Below are 27,759 nucleotides of genomic sequence, written 5' to 3' on the forward strand. Positions count from 1 at the left end.
TGGTAGCTCAGTGGTCTATGGTTGTGTCAGAAAGGGCATAAAAAATAAAATAATAAAAATAAAGGAAGGGCATCCGGCATTAAAACAATTGCTAAGTCTTCATGCGAGTTAGTTCGTTGTGGCGGCCCCTGAAGAAGGGAGCAGCTGAAAGAAGAAAAGAAAATTATAAAATTAACTCAGTTTAATACATTTTTGTAATTTCTAAAGTTAGTTGTTTGTGGTAGCCATGCTGAATTAGATTGATTCTGTAAGCTAATGACAATCCAATGGTTACTTCCTGCAAGATACATTTTTTTTGTGTTCCCTAATTCAGGAGATTTAGTTGACTTCAACTGATAATAGCAGCGTTTGAATAAAGATCAGAGTATGAATTAGAAATGACACTTGTGTATTACCACCACATCAAATTTTAATTCAATCCCTGAACGATTAACTGAGTTATAACCATTTATACGTTTGCAAAGGTTGCTTTCTTCTCTCTTTTGCTCTCGACGAAGATGATCGTTTTCACCCGCTCCTCCCTCCCTCCTGCTTTTTTGCTCTCTTGTCCTGTGAACCTCCTCAGATCCTCTCTTTACACATCTTCCAAATCAAAATTTATTATGGATCTGGTCAGCTGGTCTCTCAACGCAATTGATAAAACTTTTTCTACCTGAAAACAGGGTCCAGGAGAACCCTCATGCCCTGAAGGGACACATGCAGCTGGAGATGTCATGGATTCCTGGGGTGTTTGGAAGATGATGTGCCTGTCTGTGCTGTCTATTGAGGACGTAGAAGACACATACACAATTGGATTTATAATAACGGGGTTTCTGCTTTTTGGAATCAGCAGATACCTGGGCTATCGGCTAATAAGGAAGACATCGGCAGCAGTATTTGGGAATATTAAAGCTGCCAGCATATGAAGGATTACTCCGTGCTTCGACCTCTCAGAATAATATGTTTTGCGAGCTGAACCATAAGTTGGATGCGATTTCTGAGAATCGTGGGCCACTTGCAGCTCCTAGGACTCGCCGGCGTGAAGGATTCGACCTTGGAGAAAGCTAACAAGCATGGACCGATGGAATGTCCACGGATCTGGCTGTTTGGACTCACCATTGAGCGTACCAGCAGAACTGAAGGAAGACATGTCAGTAGAGTCTGCCTGCCCAAAACAACTGTTTATCTGAATTTGGCCTCCCCGCTGGCCTTGGATAGGCCAACCTATCTCAAATTGCTCATGGAGGATACGTAAACTAAGAAGTTCTGCCTCCCCCACCCCCCTGCCCTGAGGACATCTGTGGCCTTATCAGAATTGTGCCGCTGATAAACACTGTACCATCTTATCAGAACTTTGGAACTTTCTGGAGTGTCCATGGACAACTCACCGCCTTTGTTGACCTTCTATGTATAAATGTATTATGATGTCACTGTATGTTGCTGTTTATGTTGCAAGGTCATTGTTGTATCTTTTACACCATGCCCCAGTCAGGACATGGTGTGAGACATGGTATTTTTTACCTTCCTCCACCCTCGTGTTCTCTTTTCCTCATCTACGCTGTATGTTGTATGTACCAGGTCTCTCTTGTAAATGAGTCCCTGAGGCTCAATGGGAACTAACCTGTATAAATAAAGGTTGAATGAATGAATGCTTAGCTGTGGTGGCCATCATAAATTGAGTCATCTCCCAAAGTTAATCAGTTGTAGATATACATCCAAAGAAAATTTCTGACAGTTTCAGTAAAATTCATCTGTTGGTTTTTGGAATATTTTCCATATTTGCAATAGAAAGCACAAATACACAAATAAGTGCAAAAACATTGTGCTCTGCTTTTTGGCTTTCCTCAGGGTGATACAAATTAAATCCCAGAGGAACTTAAAGTGTACGGTTGGTGAAATTTATTTCTATTCTAAAAGGTAGATTATTCACTGGGTCAAAGAGGTCTACACTCTTTCACAGTGCAAAAAAAGCCTTTTGTCACACTTTCAGAAAAGTCAGCACAAGATTTATATTATTTATAACTTTTCAATACAAACTAAGATCTATTTTTCAGCACATTGCAGTTTAAGACCCAGTTTTGGTTGAAATGGTATGAAAATGGTGTCAAGTTTCTCAAGTAGACGAAGCTGTCCTCTCACTTAGCAAACAGTCATGACAGACGTCTCAGGACTTCTTGGTTCAAACCGTCCTTTTTATGTTGGTGCCAATAACAAATTGGTTTTCAAGAAAACTGTGAAATGTCAAAAAGTCAAACTGTGAGGGGTTAGTGAGATCAGTGGTCATGATTGAGTTCAGAGCTGCTGATCTGTTGCTACAGGAGCGTGATGATTGAGATGAGACGTTCTGCCTCAGAGATGAGTCAGTCAGGAGGCAAAGCTGCTCACATACTACGTACTGTGCTGCAGGTCCAAGAAACCTGAGCAACGTTTGAGAACATTTCTCTAAAACAAATAATAAAGATTTTCTATGTGTACACGTAACTTAATACAGTAGTCCCTCGATATTTTGCAGTTCAACATTCACAAATTCGCTCTTTTGCATATTTTTAACGTAAGATTGTGCACATCACATGATTGTCAACTTTAATATTACTCACATGATTGGGACGGTACGGGATAAAAAGTTAATGGGAGTGGACAGGAGTGAGAACCAACCAGTAAGACAAAAGACAAAAACAAAACAAAAAATACTTCGAACAGGCGGCACCATTTTGTAGTTTTCTTTCGATAAGTCTACACTAACAGAAGTCAAAAGAACTACACTACCCAGAAGCCAACAGTGCTTCCGGCTGCTGCTGTGCTGCTCTGCTGCTGTGTGCTGTGCAATGGAGGAACCAAACCAAATGTACTTCTGACAGGTGCTGCCATTTTGTAGTTTTCTTTCAATAAGCCACAATGCAAGTCAAAAGAACTACATGGCCCAGAAGTCAACAGTGCTTCTGGCCCCTGCTTTCTGCTGAAATTCATAGAACAGCAATGGAGGGAGCAAAACTAGTGGAGAAACCGATGTGGTAAAAATAGTTTTGCAACACAAAGTCAGAAGTAACGATCTATTAAGATCACGGAACTGGCAGGAAAGTCCCAAATAATCCTGAAGCTGAACTCATCCTTCAAGTTTTAGAATCATCACTGGTAAGTACTCATAAAATTTCACAGTACTGTACATATATGTATGCTGTTAAAATTATGTAGGTTTAAGAGTTTAGGACATTGCAAGAGTGTGGGAAGGGTTTATAAAGCCTTAATATATATAAATACTAAAATAAATATAACATCCCTACTTCCTGGTTTTTCATCTATCGCGGAGGTGTCTGGAACCTAACCCCTGCGATAATCAAGGGACTACTGTAAAGTAAAGTCTTTTCTGCCTATCATTAAAAGTAAAAGCAATGCAAGTTATTTTTACTCATAAGTTGTCAGATTTTGTTACAAGGCGGAGAGGTTTACACTTTGTTTCACTCTGATTTTACCTCCTGAGGCAGCTCAGATTTGCTCCCAGGTGCAGGCTGTCATCATCTCTGTTTACATGAAACAGTGCAACCTTGCAGAAATGGCAGCTCAGACAATGCTTCTTGTAAGTGAAAGGGAGAGAAATGTGGAAACCACAAATTAAATCCAAATATGAGCCGGGAATCCCGTTTAAACAAAAGTACAACGTGTTTGTGCCAGAAAAAAAGTCTATGTTGAAAATAAAACCTGTTTTTTTTTTTCTAATTTAAATAGCTCTATAAAGTTAGACATTTGTAGCTTATGAGCTCCAAAAATAAAACAAGGGGTAAAGTTATTGTGTTATGTATCAAATTAGTGTTTTCAGAACCTATCATAGTACAAAATTCTGTGAGTGAGCCATTAGTCTAAATTCTGCTTTTAAGCTTTCATGCCTTTAAAAAGGTGCATCATTTTCCACATTGTCATGGAAACAAGCTTTTTTATAGCATTACATGAAAACACCAGGTCTGTCTGTGTGGGCGTGGATGTGTGTGTTTGCACCCACATTCGTGTCACACACTTTGGCGCAAATTGACTCGCCAGCAGCTAACAAGTCGCACACAAATTGGAAGCCAATGAGGCGTCACTTATTTCACTTTCGTGTTAATTCCCGTTACCTCAATTGTCAAGAAATAAGCTCCGACCTTGTACAATATTGCCTGTGCGTGCCGAGTGAAGGCTCCCTGACTCTTCTATTACCAGACAAAAGTGTTAAAGAAAGGAGAAAATGACTTATGTGCTTAAAGACGAAAACTGATAATATGGCGAATTATTAAACAGTCACTCCCAGAAAAAAAAGTCTAATAATTTTATTTTGAAGAAACTGCTATAGAGCTGGAACAAACACCCTGGAGCAACAAAATCTGTGAAAAGAAAAGCCATTTACATCCACTTTTTAATTAACTTTCTGGAAATAATTGTGTCTGTTTATATTGCAAAGGGAGGAGGGGATGAGATTCAGCAACAGAGGGTGAGACTGGGACAGAGAGCAGAGGATGTAAGAGCAGGCAAGAGGATGAGATGGAAGACGTGGCTCTGAAGTTGTGTTTACTTGTCATCCTAATGTAGGTCAAAGCCCAGTGGAGGAGCCACTGGTTGCTGGAGTTGTGAATGGGTTACATCTGTCTCCCCTGGTTTAACAGATCAATAAAAATTGTATTTGTGCTGATTTGAGATCTGTTAGCCCCTATCTCGTCTATCCCTCTCCACCTCACAGTCCAACGATTGACAGCTGGGGGACATGCACACCATGAGCAGTCCAGGTAATCAGCCGGCAGTTTGCATTGGCTAAGTTTGGGATGCTGGCACAGGAAGCTCACCGGCAGCAACACCATTTGAATGTAGGGAAACATCGGGGAATGGGAAAATGATTCCTTTAGAGTTTGGCTTTCTATTGATATCATCACACAGTGGTGATTTCAGCTTCTTTTTGGGGATACTCTAAATTTTAACTAAGCACCCCTGAAAAATTAAGAAACCATCATTAGGATTTTGTAAGAAAGCAGTTCTCAAATCTTAATATTGAATAAATTTGAAATAAATGATGACAGTCTTAAACGGGCCAGCAAATTCTGTGATTTTTTGTTGTTGTTGTTGTTGCATGGGTTGGATCTTCAACCTGTCAATCAATCCAGTATGCTCGTCATCAACCAATTGGCCAGTTGGCAACCTCAATTTGTGTCGAAGGTAAACACCCATTACTTGCAAGAGTTCCACCCCCTTTTCCTCCAACAATATTGTCAGGGTTTTGCTTCACAAAAACTTTGCAGTCACAGGTTAATAGTTAAATTAAAGGTTAATGCGTAAAGCTACTTGTGCTTTGTATTGTGTGTTTTCTATGTAGATAGAGGTTGCAACTTCTGGTTGCACAAGTTTAGACTTTGTTTGCTCTGATCCTTTAAAAGTCCTAGTTGTGACTGAGACCTTTGTTCATGTTCATATCACCCTGACCAGGACACATCTTGTATGAACTTGGAAGCTAAGCAAGGTTGGGCCTGGTTAGTACCGTATTTTTTGCCGTACTCGTTGCACCGCCCTATATGTTGCATCAGTCCAAATATGTCTAAAAAAGTGGAAAAATCCATAAATATGTCGCTTCGCTATATACGTCGCATCTATTACGCATCACCTCTGATGTGTCATGTTTATTATGCATTACCGCTGACAACCCAGAAATGTGGGCCAAACCCAGAAATGTGGGCCGGTGTTGTTCCAAAAATCGATGGGCTGCCAAATGGCAGCCGTGGGAGCGTGCACAGGAGGACTTTAACAAGAATTTAACAAGATTAACACTTAAAAACAATTATTTGTTTGCTCGAAATTATAGTAAAGGAGTGTCTCAGTTTAACATTTGCTTAATTAAAGGACTTTAAAGGTCAAATCAGCTGTATTAGCTACCTCGGTGCTTCGGGAGCACACAGAGGGAGGAAAAAAACCAAGGACGAACGCTGCTCATTTCTTTGAAATTTAAGAAGAAAGCACTTAAAAACAATTATTTGTTTGCTCGAAGTTTTAGCAAAGGTGTGTCTCAGTTGAACTTTTACTTAATAAATACACTTCAGTGGTCAAATTAGCTGCATTTCGCCGGGGTGGTGCAGCTGGTTTGACTTGCTCCAAGCAGCGAGCAGAACAAAGATGGGAGGCTATGGCAAGCCGATTGAGTCATTAATAGCTGGTGAAGATTCTCAGCCATTCAGGACATGGTAAATTCATAAAAGTTCAAGACAAAAACAATAAACTATAAAGTATAATAAATAAAGTCCAGTTGTTTTTGTCTTGAACTTTTTTGAATTTGTCATTATAGCCACATTTACCTATTACATGATATAACGGCATGCCATACTACTAGTATTACTCTGCTACCATCTAGTGGCTGAAAATGGTATTGTTCTTTTTTTCAATCTGAATGAATGAAAACGGCCATATCTCAACCAAAAATTGGTTTATAAGTATGGGAAAAAAATCCATAAATACGTTGTTTCGGCTTATAAGTCACAGGGCATGCAAATTATGCAAAAACTTATAGGCCAAAAAATACGGTAATTGGCTGGGAGACCGCCTGGGAATACCAGGTGCCGTAAGCGTTTGCACTTCTCAAAAACCACACCACGGGGTGCATTGTCCAAGCCAAGAGCCCAAGAGCCACTGTCAGTACTGGGGGGGGGGGGGGCTAAGCACCCCATAAATGTCTGATCCTAGAATTGCCCCTGTCATCACAACTTTCAAAATATATGCATCGAATAGTTCTGTGATGTGGCTGATGTTGATTTAATAAACATTTTGGCAAATACATTTTCATATCAAAATATCCATGACAATATTTTTTGTAAAAATATATTCAAAGTCTTAGTCTTTCTTGAAGGAGCGTGTATTGTAAAATCCTTTTATGTCCTATTTTTATGTTGAGAAAGTTGCAATTATAGCTTTTTCCAATCTAATCTCAAAAATAACATTATGCACACTCCCACAAGATCTCATACATTCTGTACTCAGAATATGTGTTTTGAATGACTTTCAGCTACCACCACAGCAGATTTTTAGCTCTACATCTATTAAAGGAACCGAGTTAAAGTCTTTTTTGTGTCGCTAAGGTTGATTAGCTGTTGCATGTATCCAGAATTGGATGGACTCCAAAAGGTTTTTTACTTAAAAAGAAGCTTCAGGTGGTGCCTGATTGCTTCAGCTTTGGCCTTATCAATGGTGCCAGGTTAACACTCAGAACCATTTGATTCTAGTTTTTAGCACACACCAGGTTTTGGCAGAGCCACAACACTGACCTACTTCAAGCCTTCATTTGGCGTTTTAAAGCCCACACTTTTCATGTTTCTATGTGTGAATAGAGCAGCAGCCACATAAATCTTTCATGTCATGACTTCCTGCTCACCAGTGCAATTCTGAGCAGATTCATTTCTTATTTTTGAGAGAATGAACACAGATTTGAGACTGAGAAATGATTTTACACTGAAGGCTTAGTTAGTTTTTTTCTTTTTCTGGTTATGACATTAGTAAAAAAACACATTTGACAGCTTAATTAGTTTAACGTGGAACAACAAAAAAGAGACAGATTTGTATTTTTACTCGAGATGTTTTACAAGAAAACACTAACTAACGGGCGTTGATTTAGCAAAGCTCTAAATGGGCGTTCTTGTCTAAAAGTCTAACGCAAGACGTCCAACAAGTCCCTTGACTGAAAAAAAGTGTCAGTTTTCTCAAGCAAAGCTGATCTCACATCTGTTTCTAAAGCTGGAGGTCACTCCTAATCTGTAGTTTGACTGATCAAAACACTCCTTTGTTTATAAAATTCACATTTTTTATTTAGACCTTTTATACAGTCATAGTCTGTATTGATTGAGTTCCTTGAGTTTATCTGTTAGCATTATTCCCTTCGTGGTTTATGTTTTATTTTTTGTCCTTTGGGTTCTTGGGTTTCCTGTTCAGTTTGGATCTTTGTTCTTTTGGTTTAGTACTCCATTGTTAGATTTTATTTTAGTATTCTGGTTTAGGTCTTGTTTTGTTTTCCAGTGTTCCTTGTGCCATTTCTCATTTACTCTCAGTCGGCTTGCTCAGTGTTTTTCCACTTAGTCTGCCACCCTCACCTGTTCCCTATCTGTAATCACCCCAGGTGTTGTTTAGGTTTAATTAGTGTCTCTTTATATGCTTGCTCCTCACTTTGCTTTTCAGTTCAGCATTAGTCTTTTCTTGTGGTCAAAGGTGCGCCTTATTTTTCTTTGTTTGGTTTGGTAGAGGTTTTTTTTGGCAGCATAGTAGGCTCCTTTTGTTTACCTTGTTTAATAATTTATTGTTTTTTTGTTATATATTCGAACTCCACATTTTTCAGTCTGCACTTGGGTCCAGTCCCCCAACCCACTGACATACAGTATACACTTGTAGTCTCATTGGTTTCACTCTATGAACAGCTCTATTTTAAACAAATGCTGTTTACTAGAGCAAATGGTTTTCAATATGACAAATCACCAAGAAACATACAACATTTTAACATGGCAAGCAAAAAATAAAAATATAAACCTAAACACGAACAACTGTATTCATACTTCAGTTTAAAATCCCTCAGTGTAATGAATCTGGACAGCTTCAGCTCTGTTGTGGATTATTCCAAGTTGATAGAAAAGTTTTAATATATTTTTCCCCAAAGCTCTGATCTAAGAGATGCTAAGTAAGTAAGTCCAAGAAGAAGTCAACAAAGTCCATGTGCAATAATCCAGGTATACAATCCAACATTTTCCAGTCAGGTTATCTGGACAGTTTCTTCTTCTTCAGAAGCCTTCTGGACCGAAGACGAAACGTTTCAGCACAAAAAAAAAGAAACTGTCCAGATGACCTGACTGAAAATGTTGGATTGTATACATGGATTATTGAGCGTGGACTTTGTTGTTTTCAACCAGTTTGACAAGACTGTCAACAAGGAAGAGGGCCGGCAATGGAGGAGGGGGCGTACCAAAGAGACCATCTTATCACAAGCAGAACTGGTTTGTTCCACTTTGGAGTAAGCTGTTGGGGGAAGAATCAGTTTTGTTGTGTTTCCTTGACTGATGAAGCCTTCTGGACCAAAGGTGAAACGTTTCAGCACAAAAAAAAAAAAAATTTGAAACTCTCCAGATGACCTGACTGAAAAATGTTGGATCCAAGAAGAAGCGTTTTAAATTTGAAGTTTTTAAGATAAGTGTGATGGCATCCTGGGAAGACTGGACTTCTAAATGAATTGATACTATTGTTAAAGTCTGGGTGTGGACAGTGCTGACAAGTTAGTGTGCACAGGGCAGTGATAAGTTTCTGTCACTATGATAAATAGGGTCCAACACCAGCAGAAACCTAATGGAGGCACACATAATAAGCCTTACCCACCCATGTTCCTCAGGTACTGCATCTTTGTGATGTTTGCTCCTTCAGTGCATGAGTCAAATTAAGAAAAAAAACTACATCCACAGCATGCCATTGAGTTGTTCAGAAGCTTTCTCATTTAAACACTTATAAAGTAAGAATAAGTATGTGACATTTGTGAGGCACCTAAAACCTGCAGTGCAGTGTGCATTAAGAGCTAGGGTTTGGTAATATTGTCAATATGGGTACTGCATGTGAGGTAAGAAGGTTGCAACAAAATTATGTTTCTTAATGTTAAACAAGTCACCAAATACTGGTTCTGCAGGTACTAGTGTTTCCGGTCAAGGACTCTCTGCTAGGAGCTCCACACAAGTTGTTTCCCATGTCACCCGTAGCTTCAGTACAGATGCTACTGACAACACTTTTAACCTTGCTTCAAAGTTCTGCATTCAAGCCTCAGACACAACCAGCCGTAAGTGCCCCTACAAGCTGTTTAAAGAGAAATATTTGGTCAAACTGTGCTTGGGACTCGTGCATGTTTAGCCCTGTGGAAAGCTACAGGCTAGCTGTGGAAAGGTTTGATCTTGTGCATGCAAATGTCACAGTTCTTGTGAAAAATCAAAATGCATAAAATGTGTGATGAGCACGCAGCACACCAGCCTCACACACAACATGAAGGGCAAGCCTCCTGGCATACTGGGAAGGAACATATCTGTAAATTAAAACTTTCAATGAAGAAGCTGGGCTCAAAACTGATGAGTTCTGTATCAGAGAACCTTACAGCAGGTTTGGGGTTATGATCATGTGGATGTGGCCTGGTTTCAGAGCTCTGTCTGTGTGATGTTGGAAGGGACTTCCTGCCACTTCAAGTCAGAATCAACCAGAAGAAAATGCCTTAAAGTGAGAGAGGCATGAGTGCAGTTTGTTGTAAATATGCACAGAAACTACTCTTGAATCTTTCATTGGTGCAAAAATGTTTTGCCAGCTGGGAATGCCATGCCTGAAAGACACAAAATGAACTTGGTCAGGTCAAAAGTAGAAAAGTAAACCTTCTAGGAAAGTAAAAATAATAACTTAAACGCGTACCAGTGGTTATTTTAATCTCTTTTTAGGGGTACCGAAGCACCCCTAAATTTGAACTCAGCACCCCTGAACAAACAAATTGCTGGGTTTTAGTTTTGGGTTCTGTTTATTGCATTTATGATTCAATGCAACAAAATAAACAAATTTAAAAATGTAACAGATCATTGTAAAACTTGGTTTATTTCCATAATGACTTTAATCACTGGATGTCCGGCCCCTGAGCTGCTGGCTTTCAGTAACTGTGACCCATGAGCAGTTTAGTTGAATAGTCCTGTTTTAGAGGGTGAAATACAGTTTACTAAAAGATGATAAAGCCATGTGGCCGACCTCATGAGCAGCTGAATACAACAGTGATAAACAGGAGGTACCCATGTTCATCTGTACGAAGGTAACTGCAAGTAAATCCTCCATTTTCTGTTACATTGTATGCTTAATGTTTAAACTAAAGGTTAATGCTTGAAGCTAGTTGTGTATTTTATATGTAGATAAATGTTGTAACTTGTGGTTGCACAAGTTTAGTCTTTGTTTGTTATGATCAGTTAACACTAAACTTATTTCGTATAAAGCTTTTATTAGGTGGTGTGATGTAAAGCAGAGCGCTACGTCTGTAGCATCTTAGCTAGCACATCTGTATTGTACTCTGCTAGCTTAGTGCTACTTGTTGTGCCGAGCTCTCTAAAATAGTTAATGAATCAAGTGTTTACTTATGGAGGTAAACACAGATGTTTAACAACTCGTTAAAAAAACACCAGAATGCAGGAAATGGCTTCTACTTTATTCAAATTTAATGGGGAAGGACCCCCCCCCCCACCACCACCACCAGTGTGTCCCCCCAATATTATAAATGTTTCTGACACCAAAGGCCACCACGTTGTTCAAGCTAAGAGCCATTGTCAGAACTGGGGGCTAAGCACCCCTAAAGGTCAGATTCTAGAATCGTCCCTGATACTCACTGAAAAAAATAGAGAAATATATCAATTTCTGTAAAAATACAGTATAAAGCCAAGTGCTGACTGCTAAAACATGTTTTAAAGAAGCTAAAACTGACTTAATACAGTAAAAAACAAAACAGAACTACAGTAAAATGAGCAGAAAAGCTAAAATCAGCACGACCGTAACGAAAAGCTTAAACCAGCAGAACAGCAGCTCAAAGCTAAAATAAGCAAAGAAGTAGCAGAAATCTAAAACTAACAGAAATGTGTATGAATGTTACACTCAGCAGAACTGTAGCTAAAAGCTAAAGAGCAACATAAGCTAAAATAAGCCAAATCATAGCTAATAGTTTAAATGACCAAAACTGTAATGAAGAGTTAGTCAGCAAAATCATAGCTAAAAGTTCAAATTAGCTGGACTTTGGCTAATAGATAACAATAAAATAAATAAAAAAACTGTTTTTTAATTTTAATTGACAAAAATGATAACAAAAATATAAATGCTAAACTTAGCAAAAAAAATAAAAAAATAAAAAAAGCTAAAGGTTATATTAAGCAAAATGAATCAGGCATGCCAAAGGTTTGAAAGAGAACATTGTTTTTAAGGTGCTAAAAAGATCTCAGTGCGTTTCCATCAGGAAGATTTTAGAAATGAAGGTAAATATTTAGAAAAGTAAAAGTTACAAAAAGAGGCACAGCACACAATTCCTGACTGAGGTGAACAATTTGTGTGCATGCTGACTCAGCATGCACACAAATAATGAACTGCATGTAAATCAGACAGCTTCAGAGGTGCTGATGTGAAGAATTTATGAACTGTAGACAGAGATGAGCTCCTTGTTGCCCCATTTTCTTCTAGATGTTTGCTTAAACAAACTGCCTGCTAGATGTATCTCTGTATTTACCATCCATGTGTGAGATTGGTGTAATTCGTTTAATTTAACACTTGGTAAAGAGCGCAATAAGCATATTTTCTAACCACTGAACTTCCTCTTTAAATGTAAACAGCCACATTACCACCATTCATTGCATAATGTGTATGTTTATTCAGTGACTAAACAATTTAAAAGAGGATTTATCATTAACTACACTTTACTGAGAAAACAAGCTCTCACTTCTTTTCATCACATTACCATATCAGCCCCGGGACAAAGTAAAGGCACAAGTATTCTGACTGTAAATGACTTCCTCTGCATCAGGCTGGCAGAAATATAGTCAAGCTGCTTGCTGTACACAGATGGGCTTGTCTCCTGGTGATAAAGGACATCCTCTAATGCAGACAGGAGTGGAAGGTCAGTCAGAGAGCACTTCCTCTGCCAAGGTTAATGTCCTGTATAACAATGTGGACAAAAGTGAGCTGCACCGTAATTGATCGGTTTCTCGTTGGCCACTCCTCCACAATTTACCAAATTCAGCAAAAAGGACATGAAACACTGCACTGGTTAGGCAAAGCTCACCCCCAGCCCTCAACACCACATGAGGAAGCTGTTTTACTAACACACTGTAACGAACTGACTGCAGTTCTTACAGGGATTATTGGCAAAAGGTTGCTTATATGGTATGATAAAACAACCTTTTATTTTTTGTAAGACTAAATTACAGCACGTACTAGATATAAATTACTGATGGTGGGTGTTTTTTTTCTATAATGGAATAAATATATATATATATATATATATATATATATATATATATATATATATATATATTGCTGTTTAGTTAACTTAGGTAGTTTCACTGAGTCACAATAACTCATTTTCAAGAGAGACCTGTTTAGGAGCAGATGGAGGGGGTTAAGGACCTTGCTCAAAGGCCCAGAGTGGGGCAAATGAGGGTGGAGGCAGGTGTGGGGGTTTCACCTTTTCCACCCACATTTTGAAGTTGTCAGTCTGGAGAGTTGAACCTGCCACTTTCTGATCACAGGCCCATCTTCTCTAACATCTGCGCCACCACTCCAAATAACAGAAGTTACCTGGCATCTAAGGAGACCATCAAAATATCGTCTTGTTTTTGTAGATAAAAAAGCTTTGTGTGTGTGTGTGTGTGTCAGCAAAAGTTCTTAAACCAATTAAAAAGCTCAGACAAGGATCACTGGATATTTATCTATAACTCATTAACTTAACTGGCGGCACAGTGTCACAGTTGGTAGAGCTGTTGCCTCCCAGTGAGAAGGTCGCCAGTTCAAATCCCGGTCCGAGGGCCCTTCTGGGTGGAGTTTGTATGTTCTCTCCGTGCATGCGTGGGTTTTCTCCAGGTACTCCTGTTTTCTCCCACAAACCAAAAACATGCATGTTAGACTGATTGGTAACTCTAAATTGTTTCTAGGTGTGAGTGAGAGAGTGAATGGTTGTCTCATTTGTCTCTATGTGTCCCTGTGATGGACTGGAGACCTGTCCACGGTGTCCCCTAGACAGCGTGTAAAGATAATGGATGGATGGATTAATCCAATTCAAGATGATCACTGAAGCTAATCAACATTCCCAACACAAAAATGGCCACACGTGGTAGTAGCTGAGAGTCATAGGCAGCATATAAGAACATGTGATCACATGATGTTGCGTGTAACATTATTTTCAATGTTGCACCTAAACGCCTATAACTCCAGCCTTTCTCAACAGGAGGTAATCTTTGTTTAAAACTCTGGCATGAAATGTAGTGAGGAATATGTATGCCTTTTTATTATTGTACAACCGTTGGTAATTTATTGCAGTGTATATTATCAGAGCGGTGGTTTATTACAGCTGTTCTGGCCACATTTGGTGCTTCACACTGCAGCAGAACTTCAGTTAGTTTTTCCCTCAACATGTCGCCCTGCTGTGTCTGCGCACTTCAACCCAATAAATCGCTGCAAGCGTTGGAAAATGAATAAGTACTGATTAATTGCAGTCGACAGATCTGAATCATGGAGTCTTTAATATTCATGAAGGACACTTGAAGACCAGATGTGCTGATGTGATGTGAGAACAGCAGATATCTGCTCAGCTGGAAGAGATTTATCTTGTAGGTGAGTCATTGTCTTTTTTAAGGTCACTATAAAAAACTTAAGACACTGGACTTTTACTATGAGCCCACCTGGAAGTCTGAACATAAAACGATTGAAATAATCAGATTTTAGTGAGATTTAGTGCGGGCCAAGAGTCGACTGATTAATTTAATCCCACTGGATTATGGTTTGATTTCCTCGTCTGTTCCTCTGTGGTCTCAAGACAAAAGACAGAGAGAGTTTAACTAAAATTGCCTTGGAAAATGAGACCATCCATTTAATGTTTCTAAGATGAAACAATTTTTCAGTCTTAGAATACAGAAATTGAACGTTAACCTTTTCACAAGTGAGCAACTCCTGCCGGTGCGCCTCCTCCCAGACGGGGACCTGCTCCACCGACGGATGTGGAGGGGAAACATCGCTCGGTGCATCTAATTGGCAGAGTGCTGTCATGAGGGAGGTTTCGTTCAGAGTGCAGTGGAGTCCCAAGAGGAATGCATGAACTGCCTGGGGACACTGAATACAGACATCAGGTCTTTGTGCAGCTGCGGAAGGGACCTAACAGGAAGGGGGTGAGGGGGGATCTGATGGAAATGAAAACAAAGTGAACGTTGATTATCAGCAGGTCTCTGGGTTCAGTGGAAAAACATAAAATATATCTCGAGTTCCCCTTTTGTTTGACAGAACATTAAGCGGTTCCTTTGTTTCTGCTTCTGTGGAAATCATTCAAAACTTCAACTCACGAAACACATGATGGTAAAAATCATCTGTAAAATGCTGAGAAGTAGCAGGGTGGTGCAGTGCCAATTTAAAGAGCAAAACTTCACTCTGATCCGTGCTTGTGATGTTCCCGTCGCGTTGGGTTTTATTCTCTCTAAAAGTCAAGTTCTTCTTCTCAAAGATCTCTGTTATTCTGTGAACAATCTAAGCTGCACTTGTGAACGTGTCAGAGAGCGTTTCCAGTTGTGGGTTCGGTTTTGTTGTAAAATAGAGCGAAGCGTGTCAGTTTTAAAAGGTACATTTTACCCATCAGGCGAGCACAAAGTTTTAACCTCATACACAACGACACAAAAATGCTTTGGATACCAGATCATACCACTTTATTTATAAAGCACTTCAAACAGCAACAAGGCCAACCAAAGTGCTGTACAGCAAAAACAAAACCAGCAAAGAACGCAGGGTAAAATACATAGATCCAAACAGGTAAAGAGAAGAACTAAATAGTTAACATTATGGAATACAGACAAGCTAAAATTAACTCGCACAGTGTCAAAAGCCAAGGAATAAAAGTGAGTTTTAAACAAGACTTAAAACAGTGTGTGTGAGAGAGAGAGAGAGAAATCTGGGTGAGATAGTTGTTCTTTGTTAATGAGAAAGAAAAATAAAAAATAGGATGTGAAAAATTAAAAGAAAGATAAAAATGTCTGCAAATTACTGGTGAGTTTCTTACTGGTGTCATGCATACTTTTCATTTACCTGATTATTTCAAACAAACACTGGACTTTAAACACTGCCACTAAAAAGGTGGACATTTTTTACATTTCAACCTCCTTTTAGTTCAAACAAAACTCATCCCCACCAGTAGTGGGCACAACTAGCCAAAAAGTTAGCTTCACTAACCCATATTCTGCTAACAAAACAAAAAAAGCTTTGCTAACGCTAAACCTGTAAAAAACAAAAACTGCAGAAGCTAACGCTAAAATGCTAAGATGACTGTCACTCAGTCTTTGTCTCCTTCCAGTTGAAGCTGCGTCGACCAATCATGTCTTGTACATGTAGTCAGCCAATAGCATGCCTAATAGGCTCTTTGAGACACGCCCACACCAGACAGGAACAAACTTAAAGACTGACTTAAAGTTGGCTAAACCTCATTAAGAGGAAGTTAATTCCACTAATCATTTCCCAAGTTAGCTAACATCAATCTGCTAAGCAAAAAAAAAGTAAGGTTTGGCTCTATACCCAGATCGTAGGTGAACGAGAACAACGACTTCAGGACCAGGAAGTTTTAACAGTGTTTATTTAAAATAAAGGGATTAATAATAATAAACAGTGTGCTGGATCTGTAGACCTGGACAAGAACCTTTGAGAGTAGGGAACAGTATTAATGGGAAGCTCCTCTGGGAAGCTGGTCTTGATGTTCAGTTTCTTACTTTAAGCAGGCAGGGTTGTCGCAGGGTGAAATCCAAAAGGTTCCAGAAAGGTCTTACACAAACGTTGGGCAAGGGATGGAAGGCAGGGAACAGCTGAAGAGATCACAAGGAGGCTCAGGAGGAAAAAAGAACACCAAGAGATCAATATGAGTTTTTCACAACAAGCTAAAGGCCAGGAAAACAACTACTGAAAAGCAGGTAACGCACCAGCGTCGGACAGCAGTCATCATCTGCTTTAAGTAATCCTTGCAGCTCATCAGCTGATCCTCAGGTGTGGATCTGTTAGGGCCCTAGAAGAGCTGCAAAGGAAGATGCTGGAACTCTTACAAAAATTAATTCCACTATTAGCTGTTAACGGATTAGCAGAACACTGATCCCCACCATGTTACACACAAAGTTGATTAATTTATTGCTTCTTTATAGTACTCTTCTTCTTCTTTTGGCCTTTCCCTCTTCAGGGTCTCCACAGCAAGTCATCCTCCTCCATCTCACTCTGTCCTCTGCATCCTCTGTCCTCATTCCAACTACCTCCATGTCCTCTCTAACTGCATCTCCTCTTTGGTCTTATTTTTAGTATTCATAAGACAAAAAGACATTATGACATTATGGTCGCACAATGAAGAGATAAGCTGTAAAAACAATTCATGTATGGTCAGAGGCACAGTGATAAAAGCTCAACACAAAAAGTGTCTTCTAGAAGAAATACAGTCAATACACACATGTGCACGCACATGCACGCAGTAAACGATAAATCAGCAGCTGAGTTGCAAACAAAAAAAATCTAGATATTGGGTTTCACCTCATCATCCAATGTGCGTAAAAAACAGGGTGAACTTATGACCGTGCCAGGAACGATCATTAATTGACCGGAAAATAAATAATTTTGGGCAAAGTCATGCAAAACCTGAAGCACTGGACAAAACAGTTCCACCATTATTCCTGATGATCCCTCAGCTCTAAATGATCTCCCCACAGGCTCAGTTTTTCACTTGGACTAAGCCAAGTCTGAAGACACAGACTCGCCTTTCATTTAGAGGTTGAACATACTTGTTGCTTTACTAATATATGCAGCAAGAAAAACAAACGTTTCACTGAAAGAAGGTATAAATGGTCTTTTTCTCCAGTAAGGCTACTTATGAGTTTCAGGAGAAATCTCTGTCAAGAAGACGCATAGTTACAGAACACTTTTTGCCTTGATCCAATTTGTAGGATCGGAATCTTGTTCTGGTGTTCGCTCAGCTTATCGGTCCCCTTTGGTGTAAGAGCTGAACTGAGCTGCAGCTTGTAAGAGAGGAGTTCCTGGGACATTTCTTAGAGAGCAAGTTAGCTTTCAGCAAGACAAGCTTTACCTACAACATGATCTGAAGATTATTTTTCTCACTATAATTCCACACATTTCTTTAATGTTCTTCACTGGCAAAGCCCATATTTTTAAATGTCCCCTTCTCTCCTGCTTATAACAAGAAACTATTTGACACTGGCAGCTGTTAAATAAAAGGACAACAATGTTTTTTTCATGTGTTTTTAGTGTTCACAAACATCGCATGAGCTACTGGATGGATTTTAATGAAACTCTTATAAAGTATTCACTCGTTCATTTTACATGGAAACAATTATTTCTGGATGTCACCATCAAACTGGTTGATCCACTATGAGAAGGTGCTGTTTATAAGACTGAGTTTGTTGTAGCTCCTCAGACGGAAGAAGTTTTTTGGATAAAAGACGAAAGAAGAATCCGTCCAGAGGACCTGACTTAATCTGTCTACCTGGATTATTGAGCATGCTGCTTGATGTTTACTGAGTGGACATCCACAACTGAATAACTTTTAATTGTTTACCCATTTCAAGATGGTTTCTGAAACTACCGTATTTTTCGGCCTATAAGTCACGTTTGTTTTTTTTTACATAATTTCATATGACTTATGACTTACATGTTGAAGTGACTTATTTATGTGTTTTCCCCCACATTTATGAACCAAATTTTGGCTGAAATACGACTGTTTTCATTCATTCTGACTGAAAATATTGAACACTACCATTTTTAGCCACTAGATGGCACTCAAGCAGTATGGCATGCCATTGTGTCATGTAATAGGTAAAATTTTGAAGAAATAAACAGTGGCACGTCCCTCTGCGCATTCCTACTTCTCGCATCAGCTTTTGAAGTGTAGCTGATTTGACCATCAAAGTGCATTTATTAAGGAAAAGTTGGACTGAGACACACCTTTACTATAATTTCGAGCAAACAAATAATTGTTTTTATGTGTTAATCTTGTTAAATTCTTGTTAAAGTCCTCCCGTGCACGCTCCCACAGCCGCCATTTGGCAGCCAGTCAACTTTTGGCACAACATCGACCCACATTTCCAGGTTGTCAGCGGTGACGCGTAACAAACATGACGCGTCAGCGGTGAGTCGTGACGCATAATCGATGCGATGTATATGGTGAAGCGATGTATTTATAGATATTTTCACTTTATTAGACATATTTGGACTTATTTGACTTATAGGGCGGTGCGATGTGTATGGCGGAAAATACAGTAACTTAGCAAATACAATAATGGCTATAGCTCAGTCAGTTTTGCTGATAATTATTTCAAATTTGGTGAGGAAGAAGTTTGAAATCATCACTATCATGTACTTTGTATGCAAATTGCAGAAGCACTTCAGATATTACATGACATTGTGCATAATATTTTCAGTGTTTTACCAAAATGGCTTTAACTTCAATTTTTCAACTACCGTGATATTTTAGTCAAAACTCTTGCACAAAAGGTGGCAGGCAGCATGCACTTCATCAGGTAATGCTGGACCCTAAATTTAATACAAATTAAAAAGTGATCCCCAAGACATGTTAATGAAAATATACATAAATTTCAAAATAAAATTATTCTTGTTTTGTTTTAAAGTTTTAATATGGCAGCAAGCTATAATGTACTTGCCTCCTCCCTCAGGAAAAAAAAAATGTTTAGATGTATTCACCAGTATACATGGTCTATACCATGTATATTCAAAATGTAGCTGAGAACTAGGACCATTTTATGGGTCATGTTGTTTTGCATGGAGCAGGTTTAATGCAACGCGATCGCTACATGTAAATAAATATTTGTTGCTATTGAAGCCCAGGCAATTAGTTATTTATATCTTAGCCCAGTTATCTAACCCTGACCAACAGAGACTCACAGCAAAGTGAAAAAGTAAAAAAAATAAAAATAAACGTAGGTAAATACTGGTACGGTACTCCAACTTTACATACTGGTCTAACCCCACTGTTCATCCCTCCTACATGCATGATTATTCTTAAATGTGTTAATTCTTCTTGCCAAGAAAAACTTAAACGCAACATAAATACAGCCTCAAAAAATGTTGTGAAACATATTACAATTTTTTAAGATATGCATAGGTATACAATATTATTATAGCACAGGAATATTTTATCCTTTTTGAGACTTTACTGGGATTCTGATACCATTTGAACACTTCCTGGAGAATGGCTGCAAGTTATAAGAAGAAAAGCTTCCCACAAAGAAAGCGATAAAATCAAAGCTAACGTTACCCTGCTTCATCAGATACTCATACTTTACCTGCTGAAGACCTGGGAGCTGTTACACGTGTGTGTGTGTGTGTGTGTGTGTGTGTGAGAGAGAGAGAGAGAGCGATCTTATCAGTGAAAGAACACAAACTTAACAGCTTTAAATAAAATTCCAAATGTATTCTTAAAAATTCACTTTTATCCATCCATTATCTTTACCCTCTTTCTTTTTGCATTTTAGTGTAAAAAACAGAGAAGAAAAACTCACTCTGCCCTTTTCACAAAGACTTGGCGTCAAAAAAATATTCTGAGGTCTGTGTACTGCACCACAAAACCCATTAACATAGTAACTAAAGAATGTTTTTTCCCACTTGGCTTTTCCTAAAAACACCCCCAGGTTTAGATCGGTACTTTTCAACAATCTGTCATGTTGGGGTTAGTCACACACATGCAGCATCTCTGCCAGAGGAGCTTGCAAAGCACTTCCACCACCATCAAGAACATTTTAATTAGATGAAGCTAACAGCTTTTATTTTTTATAATTGTGATCAGCTCCGTACAGATATCACATCCAGACTGAGAAATATTTGCATGCATTTATAGTTTCCCAGTATAATTATCCACTTGACATGGCTGGTTACTGGTGAGAACTTTTAATTCTGCATATACCGTATTTTCCACTGTACACGTCGCACCGCCCTATAAGTCTCATCAGTCCAATTATGTCCAATAAAGTGGAAAAATCCATAAATATGTCGTTTCGCCGTATAAGTTGCATCTATAATGCGTCACCGCTGATAACCCGGAAATGTGGTCCAGTGTTGTGCCAAAAATGGATTGGCTGCCAAATGGCGGCCACAGGAGCATGCACGGAAGGACTTGAACAAGAATTTAACAAGATTAACACCTAAAAACAATTATTTGCTTACTTGAAATTATAGTAAAGGTGTGTCTCAGTGTAACGTTTGCTTAATAAATGCACATAATGGTCAAATCAGCTGAATTTCAAAAATAGTTTCACTGCAATAGTTTGTGCTGCGAAGCGGGCACACGCAGCCAGACGAGCCTCTGCATTTCTTTAAAACTAAAAAAGATAACCACCTAAAAATATATATTTGCTTACTCGAAATTATAGTAAAGGTGTGTCTCAGTTGATATTTTCCTTAATAAATGCACTTTAATGGTCAAATCAGCTGCATTTCTAAAAATAGTTTCAGTTCACCCAGCCTCACCCAGTGTCACCTGCTGCTGTACTGCGAAGCAGGCAGCTGTACGTGCCAGAATCAGAATCAGAATCAGTTTATTATCGCCATGTCAATGAACGAGGTTCACAAACTAGGAATTTGCTTCGACATAAGGTGCGAATAGTAATAAAGTAAAATAAAGTAAAAATAAAGTAAAAATTAAGTAAAAATGAGAACATTACATAAGACATAAGCCTGTGTACACCCACTTTGTGGGTGTACACAGTGCCTCCGCATTTCTTAGAAATTGAACAAGATAACCACCTAAAAACATTTATTTATTTGCTCGAAATTATAGTAAAGGTGTGTCTCAGTTGAACTTTTCCTTAATAAATGCACTTTGAAAGTCAAAACATGGCAAAACGAAGCCGACGAAATGAAACGGCTTTAACATTACTACACATCCACCCGCTCATAATGATGACAGAAACACCTATTTATTTATTTTTTTTAAATTCAAACCCGTTGAATTCGTCATCCTCTGTGTCGCTGGTGAAGAGTTCTGCCAACTCTTGAGGTAGGTGATGTAGCGCTGCCTCCTCTTCCTACCTGGGGCTGTGAGAGTCCTCCTCCACGTCAGCTCCAGCTGCAGGTCCAGCTAACATCCCGGCCTTTCTGAACCCTGACTGGATTGTTTCTGTGGTGACTGAGGTCCACGCTTTATCGATCCGGCCGAGGACCTGCTGGAACGTCGCGTGGTGCTTCCGTCCCGTAGCGCTTCCGTCCCGTAGCGCTTCCGTCCCGTAGCCGTGAAGCTGTGCTCTCCGTCCACCATCCACTGTTCCCAAAGGCGGCGCAGGGCTGCTTTGAAGCTCCGGTTCACAGAAATGTCCAGAGGCTGCAGCACTTTTGTCAAGCCTCCTGGGATGATGGCAGGGACGGAGCTGCATGATTTAATTTTATCTTTACATTGCAGCGTAATGTGTGCATGCATGCTGTCCATCACCATCAGGGCTTTTTTTGCTCTAAAAAATCCATCTGGCCGCTTTGTGTAGCACTTCGTGAGCCACACGTTCATCATGTCTGTGTCCATCCAGCCCTTCTCATTAACTGTCACAACCATGCACGAGGGAAACTCCTCCTTCGGCATGGTTTTATGCCTACAGGTATACCGGTAGTCGTCAAAAGCTTAGAGGCCCTCTAGCGTCCCTAGTGGTCGAAAATGATACTGCACCATTTTTAGTCAGAGTGAATGGAAACAGTCATATCTCAGCCAAAAATTGGTCTCAAAATATGGGAAAAAATCCATAAATACGTCACTTCGCCATATAAGTCGCAGGGCATGCAAATTACCATACCATACCGTACCAATTTATTTATAAAGCACTTTAAACAGTGACAAAGCACACCAAAGTGCTGATTAGGCATCAATTAGGCAAAAAAACTGAGACTTATACAATGAAAAATACGGTAGAATTTTTTTTTTTTTTTTTTTTCAGAATCAAACTTTTTCAAAGGAGACATTGAAGGATTTTACATTGACTTGTGGAACATATTTTTTTTGTGTTTTATTTGCTTATGCTTAAGTTTTTTATTTATTTATTTTTTTACTGATCGCAGCAACAGATGATCCTCCTCTACAAATTTCCTTCCTTTCTTTGTAATATTTTTCTAAATTTGAGCTTCTTGTGACAGTTTGTTATGACAGAGCTTTAGGGCTACGCTAAGAAAAAAAATTAAAAGCCATAAAATTACGAGAATAAATTTATAATATTACGAGAATAAAGTCGTATGAAACTTTTTTTTTTACAGCTCTCGTTAATGTTAAAGTCGGATCCACGACATGACCTGTCAATCAATCCAGTAGGCGTGTCAGCAAATGACCAATCCGAAGCTAAATGCTCTGTACCTGCAGAGAGCTGCTGCAGCCCATCAGAGTGTAGCACTTTTCTATAAACAGGTTCAAAGTCCTGATACTGATAATAATCTGATGCTGATGTAAAACCAATACCAAAGTATAACTTAGCAAGAGGCTCAATATTCTTGATTTTACCACAGTTAAAATGTGGTAAACACTGATTTATCGTGTCGGAGTTCGGATAATATTACGACTCATTTAGCTTCGGATTGGTCATTTGCTGACACGCCTACTGGATTGATTGACAGGCCGCATCGTGGATCTCACCTGTTGGGAACAAACAAACAAAAAGACACGAGAGCTGAAAAAAAAAGTCTCGTATGACTTTATTCTCGTAATATTAAGACTTTTTTTTTTTTTTTTACTTTATTCTCGTAATACTAGGATTTTATTCTCTTAATTTTATGGCTTTTATTAATTTTTTCTTAGCATGGCCCTAAAGCTCCTTCGTAGTTTGTAACCTAGGATGCACAGTGGATAATAAAAGTCTTCAAACAGCTTAAACAGTTGGTTAGTCTTCAAACTTTAGTTGCAAGTCGGTGACAATCCTCCCCTGCTCTGCTTTGTTTGCCCTCTGAGACTTTTATTCACACCCTCCCTCTACATTCTTCACTATAACATGCAGCCACTTTTTTTTTTAACACATTAACTGCAGCGAGAGTGCAAGAATAAAGCGCTCCTTTTTAGTTGGCTGTAAATGTATAGCCTTTTATTAACACTGATAAAATATTCTCTCTTCTTATCGGCGAGGGGAAACAGAGAAATGGTTTTGGAGTTTTGCTGCGTCGCTGCTTCGAACGAGGATGCTGTTGGCAGGAGATGCTGAAAAGAGGGGAGAAGGAGATGATTGGGATTCAGAGGAGGGAGCAGCGGGGGAGAATATCTGTATTAAAGTGAAACCAAACAGAGGCATAATGGGTCTGGACACCAAGAGGATCAGTGAATGCTCTGTAGGGGAAAGAGATGAAACGCTGGGGAGGACTCTAACTACTACAGAGTCAGAGAGGAAGAGATGGACAGATGGAGAGAATTGATAGTCAAGGGGGAGGTTGGGTTTATCTTCATTGCTCGTTTCGTTCAGTTGTTAATGTATGGAGGAAGAGAAAAGAGACACTGCAGCGTGGTGCAGCAGAGCTTCAACATTTAGGCTCCACAAACTGAGGGGAGCTGCCTGTACGTCCTGGGATCTGTGCTGAATGCAGGTAGAGTGATGCAGAGCCAGAGCAGCTGATGGACGAGGCAGAAAAAAAAAGGTTTGGCCGGGGATGTGTGACAGAATCAGGGAGCAGTGAAGACGTGCAGATTTCAGAAGCAGGTGGTGGAACCGTAGGGGGTGAGGGGTAAGGCAAAAAAATGTTGTGGCAGGGCTACGGTATGAATCACCTTGATGATGCTTTAATAACCCAATCAAGCTTTCTTGTGGAGAATGATGTTTTGATGGATTAAAAAAAATCAATCAATAAGGCCATTTAGTTTGTTTACACTTTTAATTTGCACCTCTTAACCTTGTCTAGATGCTTCATGAACGTTCTTTTGGATACAGCACATATATATTCATAGATTGCTTTGTAAAACTCTATCAGCAGCTCTTTTCTCTCTCCACACCCACGCACTGATTAGCATGTTTAGGATAAACGTGATGTGTAAAAGTTTCTCCCAAGATTCAAGGTTGCAAAGCAAAATCCCAGTGGTCATCAAGACACATCTTGCCCGATCTTTTGAGTCTTTACTCATTTTATGTTAAGCAATGTTTAAATTGTATCTTTACATTTAATATTGAACTCTTTTAACCACTGCTTATTGAAGTTTGAAAAGACAAACTGCTGCAGCACTGAAGTCCAACATCCCCACACCCTGTTTTCAGGGGGTGACAGGTCTGCATTGCAGGTGGACCAGTTTATCACCAAGACTTTTTTACCACACACGCACGCTGTTGCAATATGTGGTAAGTGTGGTCTGACACTGTCTTGCAAGGCTCTTTGTGGGAAAGATACTCTTGAAAGAAGTTTCTCCTTTAATCCTGACTTCAGACGGCATTCCCATATTCAGCTCCATTTGATAACTTTCAACGTATATTTTGTTGTCCATGTGTAATATTTGTTCAGAAAATGTCAATTTGAATAGATCTACAATTCTTCATGTTGTTTTAGTTTTCAACGTTGTAGTAGAACATATGCAAGAGATATATTCATAGATTAAACGGATTCTTTCATTTTTCTGGACTGTATAATGACGTGCATCTGAATTTAATAAAATGTGGACGTGAGACGTTAATTATCTTTGACTCACCAACAACAGTGGGTCATTTATTAACAGAATCAAGTTTAACACATCACACATTTACATTAATTGGCAAGAATTGAAAATAACAACAGCTTATTTAGGCTAGTTTAGCAAGGAGTAAACAACACGGCGATTGTTTTCTCACTTCCAGCCGAACAACAAACGTCAACCACACGGCGGTGATTGAAAAACTTTGCTTCAGACATTTCTAAAAATATCTGTAATGATTTTTAGCAGATAGAAGAATTTTAAAGATGGGAAATGAAGTTTAAGTTGAGAGAGATGTGTGAGGGAATTTGTCTGTTTAAACAGAAACATGCACGCTCCTTCTTTTCCAGCTTGGCCCAACGGTACGCTTGGTTGAGATCAACTCTTTTACCTTTGCAGATGATAGTTTCAGCGTTGGTGTAGAGCTCTCCTTTCAACTCTTTCAGCGTCTCCGTAAGAACAGCTAAACCTCGGGAGTCGTGAGATCATCCAGAACAGAAATTTCATAATTCCCAGATCTTCTCTCGTTCAGTTTGATTTTCTTTCATCAGCATCCTGAATTCCAGCCTTCTGAACTCTGGAACTGCTGTGAACTAGGAAGTGCTGCACCTTTTAAAAAGGGTCACTTCCGGTTCATTTGAGAACTTTCTGATTGGTCGATTGACCAAAACAGAGGTGTGTTTTGTGATGTAAGGTGTTATGAAAAGTCAAGAAAAAAGATTGATTGTTTAAGAACAGACAAAAGATTGTTATGAAGAATTCAGACTTCGTGGAGTCACTTCTCCAGTATCTTGCTGTAAAAGTTAAACATGACATTTCTTTTTCAGTAAACTTGCAGTTGACCGAAACTTGAACTTTGACCAACTTACACCACTTCGCTCATTGAAGACAGAAAATCAGACAATGCATCATTAACCTGATTTCTTCTTTGAATGAGGATTAAAAATCGTTATTACTGTTTCACAGTTGATTTAAAAATGAGTAGTTCACTTCAACATTTAAACATTGTTTGAACTAACACAATTTGATTATCAAACATTTGTAAAATAGTAATGATAATAGAGAATAGTCTTCTTTCACTTGATTAATTCAAGAAAGAAAGTCTCAGGATGGGTCAACCTGTATTTCTGGATGCAAATCAATGAAATGACAAGTTCTGTCCCATAAGGTGCCTAAGGTCAAGGTTTTGACATCAGGCCTAGTTCACTACAACGTGCATGTTTTATTGTAGATCAGTTTTTGATCTGAGTGGCGTAACTGTTTGACGACGCATCAACATCACTACACAACAACGGTTCTTATCTGCCATGGGAAGTTGTTGTACTTTTGGGGCTAAAATATTCATATTTATTGTGAAACAATGATGTTTCTGAGCCTTAAGTGATTTAAAGGCAACATATTTTTTCTTCTTAAAGAGTTAGCGCTAATCTTTGATGCCCTAAAAACTTGACAGAAGCTGGTTAAACACAGGGCTGAAGTAAGTTTCTCAACAGTCTACAAGGTTTGCAGTAGCGTCTTTGGGGTGTAACCATTCTGAAATCTAAGGAATAGCTTTATGATATCATGAAAACATAAATACGTATTACTAGTCAAATGAACTTATACTCCGTGCAAGCATATTAACACATGCAGCAAACTGAGCTAATGCTAGCACAAACAAGCTTAGTAAAAAAAAGTAGTTGACTTGCAGTTTTTCTGATTGCATTTCTGAAGTATGAAATTCATTTCAGTTTATTTACCGGTATATAGCGCCAAGTCACAACAGAAGTCGTCTCAGGGAACTGAATAAAAACAATAATATACATAAACGTAAGTTAATAACAGTATTTATCTGAGGAAATAAACTTTTTTGCGAAGCCATTCTGCCAACAGCAACACATAAAGTTAGCTTCACATTGAAAAGTGTTATAGCTAGCTGGAATACATATTCCATTAGCATACTGAGATGCTAACTGTGTTCAAATATTATCCAGCTCTTTTTTTTTCTTAAAAATTCTCAAATGCTCACATTTTCATTTTCTGCATAAATAGCACAATGCCAACAAGAATAGTTTATTTATTTGGATCATAGTTTTTCAGTTTTTGTTAGGGTACAGGCAGCACAGAGCAGTTTATGTGCAAAGGTTGACTTCTGAGCCAGCTGCAAATTGAAAGTTTGCAGCGATGTGTTCATTAAAGAGCACTGATTGTAACTGAATGAAAAGATGAGGTCCTGGATAGAAGCAGCTGAAGTGAGCTGTCTCCATAGGTTGGCCAACAGGCTAATTCTTAGACGTAAGGAGAGTTCAGTCATCTGGGGAATCTCAGAGTAAACGCTGCTCCTCCGTATCAGAAGATACCAACTGAGATTTTTCATGCATTTGATTAGGATTCCTCCAAGATGCTTCTCCCTCTGGAGGAAT

This window comes from Nematolebias whitei, chromosome 2 (genome assembly GCF_014905685.2).
Source record: "Nematolebias whitei isolate Nwh7 chromosome 2, NemWhi1, whole genome shotgun sequence".
In the NCBI taxonomy this organism is placed as follows: domain Eukaryota; kingdom Metazoa; phylum Chordata; class Actinopteri; order Cyprinodontiformes; family Rivulidae; genus Nematolebias; species Nematolebias whitei.